This window comes from Mus caroli, chromosome 4 (assembly GCF_900094665.2).
Source record: "Mus caroli chromosome 4, CAROLI_EIJ_v1.1, whole genome shotgun sequence".
Taxonomy (NCBI): domain Eukaryota; kingdom Metazoa; phylum Chordata; class Mammalia; order Rodentia; family Muridae; genus Mus; species Mus caroli.
The window spans coordinates 68,942,210-68,947,187 of NC_034573.1; the positions used below are offsets into that span (position 1 = coordinate 68,942,210).

General features: G+C 38.7%; 1 pseudogene; it reads right to left on the bottom strand.

Moving 5' to 3' along the window:
• Nucleotides 1–251: 251 nt before the first annotated feature.
• Nucleotides 252–1,149, bottom strand: LOC110293716 (annotated as a pseudogene).
• Between the last annotated feature and the right edge of the window lie 3,829 nt (nucleotides 1,150–4,978).

Genomic DNA, 4,978 nt, shown 5'->3' on the forward strand with positions numbered 1-4,978 from the left:
GGTTTTTCTAATAGGTGAAACTAAAACTGCAGGCTTATAATTCTGTTTAGTGGTTTCTTTCTTTCCTTTTTAAAAGAAAATCAGAGACTGCTTTATTGTCATTATCAACGGACCAGCCATAATTTAAAAGGAATGCTGCTGATGATAAAACACTATCAATCAAAGCAAATTAGACTCTCAAGCGGTTCCAATGACATGATGCTGAATAAGTTAGGATGCTGCTGCTGCTGCTCAAGGCTCAAACCTCTCACTCACTTCATATTCTTGACAAAGTCCTTGCCTTTCTTGATGGAGGCTTTCAGCTCAGGGATGGCCTCGGCAATCATTTTCTCCTCAAAAGGACTGATGTTGCCAATGTCCATGTTCTTCTCCAGGCCCTTTTCCCCACAGCAAGGGTAATAAGAAATAAGTGTACTCTGTCTCTTTGGACTGAACAAAAGAATACTAAAAGACTCCTTCCTTCCCTTTTATGTCGTCCAAGAGGAAGAGGACAAAGCAGACTCCAGCATAAGCCGAGGACAGAGTGGCAGAACCTGCTCCAGTCTTGGCTCCAGTCTTGAGAGATCAGGGGATTATCATCTTCCTGATGTGACCACCAGTGACAGACACATTGACTTGATCTGGATCCAAATCCTTTAGCTCTGCCACAAACATGTTTGCTCTGACTATGGCCAGGGTTACCACATCGAAGATCTGTTGTGATGGAGATGATGGAGTTAACTATGTTGGCAATAATGCAAATCATGGCATCAGGGCAGTGCTTGGCACAGGCATCTGCCAAGGTGGCCACATAGTAGTGTTGGTGTTGTACAGGCCATCCTGTGTTATTCCTGGCTTCCTGGGCACTCCAGCTAGGATGACCACCACATCACAACCTTTTAGGCAATCTGTCAGCTGCTCTGGCCCAAAGTTGCCTTTCACATTTGCTCTGGTCTTGTTGTGATTCAGATCTGCTGTCTCACCAGGTGTGTGAGCAATATTGTAGAGGATCAGGAGGTTGACTAGGGGGCTGTTCTTTAGGAGGAGTGAAAGGGGTTGCCCAATGCCCCTAGAAGTTCTCAGTAGAGATACTTTAGGATTGTTCTGGGTCAAAGTGCTGAAGCTGCAACAGAGAGCATATCCAGCAGGACAGAGGAAAGCAGACAGCATGGCTGGAATGGGTGGGGCACAGGACCTACAGGGGCTGTAGGTAACTCAATAGACACTGGATAAAAAGTCAAAGTTAGACTATTTATTCATTTCATGTGCCTCATAAGTACATTAACTCTGTTCAGAGAGAGACATGTATACATGTGTATGTGATTTGTATACTCTTACTTCCACTCTGTGTGTGCATGTGCACACATAAAACAGTGTGTGTGTGTGTGTGTGTGTAAATTACCAGAATTCTTCATTGAAAATGATGACAACTGATTTTGTATAATTTAACTAGAAAAAGAAACTCTGGGAAGATGGGCGCTGGCTCCCAGACACATGGAAAACCTGCAAATAAAACTTATAAAGGGACAGAGTCAAAGGAGGCAGATTTATAACCAAAATCTTACTGTGTTTGGTGAGGATTCTACAGCAGGTGCTGCCATCTGTATTGGCATTTGTTTGTTTGTTTGTTTGTTTGTTTGTTTGTTTGTTTCTGGAAGCATTATACATGAACCACCACTTCTGACATATCTAGAATTATTTCTATCACTGCCAACTTGAGATTATCAATGTCTAGTCAACCTTCCAGAAGTCAGAGAGAGCCTATTGGCTTTTAATTCCTGAACTGTAGAAGGCAAATCTTTCTGTACATAATTCATACGAGAATGGACTTCCCTATCAAGAAAGAGGTTCAGCTGTGAGTTAAATGAGAGGAAAGGCATCAAGAGCTGCTGCAGTGAAACAGGATGAGGAAAGTGTAACCCCATCTGGGCATGTGACTACTCTCTTCTTGTAAGCCCCATCTCCCCATCTTTTTCTCATGCCCATATCAGCACAGGCAGCTAAGAACATCTGAGAGTGTCTTCCTTTGATTCAAACTATGAAGCATCATCCACAAAGGAAGTCTCTTCCCAACTTACTTTCTTAACAAATCCTTGCTTTCCTTGCACCCTATAAGGATCTTTATACTTTCTTGGGAAGAATAACCTGTTCTCATGCACACCTCAGTTATATAAGTAATAAACTTCTGCAGAGCAGTGATCATCCGTTGCAACTTTGGAAGCAAGCTTGTGTGAAGGGCCATCTACCACAACAGTGATTGTAATACAGAACCAAAGAACAGCAAATACATTGATCCCTGAATCACTGGTTAATTTCTCAGACTTCTATCACATGGTAGGCCTTTACAAATTTACAAATTCAAACAACTTCCTGGAAATCACCCACTGTGGAGGGGAAGCTGAGACACCTCCCCAATACACAAACTGCCTCTCTCCTCACATACTATTTTCAATCTCCACCCTGAATTTCCTCTCCTTCTCTGTCTAGCACATTCCATAGCCACAATCAGGAGTTTCTTGTTATTGTTAGCTCCCTTAGGACCTAGTTCAAGCTCTCCTTCAGGACTCTACTTTCCCCTTTTGCCCCCCTCAAAACTCTACCCAGCTATCATCCTCACCAGGAAGAAAAACATGACCAACTGATGAGAAGGATCACACTACAATGAACACCTGAAGAGGAGGTCAGGGCTCTATGTTCTAAGAGTTCTTAGAACAGTACTCTAGTCTAAGAGTACATTCTTCTAGTCCTCAGCACGTTAGTGTAGGCGAGCTGTCAAGTGGATACCCACTCCAATCTCCTGTGAAGAGTAATGTGTCACAGTCACCATTCCTCCTCCTCAAATCACTGGTCCCCCTTCTTTCTGCCCTAAATGTCTACCTTCGTCTTTTATGCTATAAATTTATTTATAGATATGATCTACTTACATTTAGATCCTAGGTGTGAGTGAAAACATGGAGTTTCCTTTCCTTTCCTAAATAATTACCATTTCTTGCCACATTGCACTTTAGACAGCCTCCTCCGCTCTCACAGTCCTTGCTGCTTTCATGATCTGGATCCCACACATGAGAAAACACAGGAGATATTTGACTTACTCTGACTGAGTTATTTGGCTTAACATGACAGTCACTGGTTCTACCCATTTGCCTACAATGACACAATTTTAATAAGCTATTCAGCTGAATAAAACTCCATGGTGGTGTGTGTGTGTGTGTGTGTGTGTGTGTGTGTGTGTAATGTTTCTTTATACATACATTTATTCATTAACATCAAAATATAGCCAATTCCACATTTTCTTCATTGTGAATAGTAAAGCAATATTCATAGACATGCCAGTATTTCTGTGTCCTATGGTCTAATGACTTATATTCCTTCAGATACACAGATAATAGCTAGATTGTATGGTAGTCCGTGTTTGTTTGTTTGTGTGAGGAATCTCAATATTGACTCCAGCAATTTATATTCCCATATAAAGATTTTTTTCCTTACATCCTTACTAGTATATATCTTTTATTTTCTATAGCCATTCTATTGGCGGAGTAATAGAATCTCAATACAGTCTTTGTCACTCTGTATATATTTTCACATGTGTGACAGCAGGCTGATGTCAGGTGTCTTCCTCCATCAAATTCTCCCTTAATTTTAAAATTTTAATTAAAATCTAATTACAACACCTCCCCCTTTTCATTCCTCCCTCCAATGTTTCCATGTCTCCTCCCTATAGTTCTTCCCATGTTTTCTCCTCACTCCCTCTCCAATTGATGCCATCATTTTTCTTTACTGGTGTTAAACACACACACACATATATACACTTAAATGTGAAAACACAACTTTCTGAGTCTGTATGGTGTTGCTTCTGTGAACCCAGAGCTTGCCAATTCTGCTAAACAAATCAGACAGTAAACTTCTAGAACCTCATGTTGCTATCTCCTCAATGTCCTGATTGTAGACATGCCCTATCATAGCTGGCTATTTCCTTTCCTAATACACATATGGGAAATTAAACTCAGGTGCTCACTGTTGCTTGGCATGTACTTTACATGATGGGCCATGTCAGCAGTTCCCTATTAGTTTTAATTTACATTTTCCTGATGGCTGAAGATGCTGAATATACATTATATTTTAATTAAAATTTAAATATCATGTATACAAATTATATATATATATATATATATATATATATATATATATATATATATACACACATAAGTATGTATGTGTGTGTGTGTGTGTGTGGTATCCTCAAAAATAGTTTTAAAAGGCAAAGTGATTAAATGACTATACTTTATGGGTTTATTTATGAATCCTCTATTCTAGTCCATTGATCTTTGTATCTGGCTTTGTGTCTGTACAATGCTGACTTTTCTTCTACAGCTGTGTAGTATAATTTGTTTCTATAGCTGTGTATCTATATCATATATATATATAATAAAACCTAGTTTTATTTGCTGCTTTCCATAACATTTTTTGAAAATTCACATCTACCAATTGATTTTGTAGGAGTATTTAATTTTCAAAGTTTTTAATAGATACTAAATATTAATACCCTATTAAATATATAGCTGGTGAATTTTTTCCATTCTATAGGTTATCCCTCCACTTTTCTGATGGTTTCTTCTATTGTACAAAATTTTAAAATTTTATATAATTTCTCTTATCAGTTCTTATAATGTTTTGCTGAGATAACACATTATTTTTCAAAAACTGCCTATGAATCCTTCAGTCTTAAAATGTTTTCCTGAGCTCTTAGAATCTTTCTCTAGTGATGTCTTTGGCAGTTTTGGGTGTAGAATCATGGCAAATCTTAGTGTTGTATTATGTTGATTGGTTTGTGTGTATTGAACCATCCTTGTATTCCTAACATGAAACCAACATGGTATATGATATCTAAACGTGCTCTTGAATTCAATTTTCAAATATTTTGTTGAGAAGTTGTGGGTTACTGTTCATTGGAGTGATTCATCAATTGTGTGTGTATGTGAATCAATCTCTCTCTCTCTCT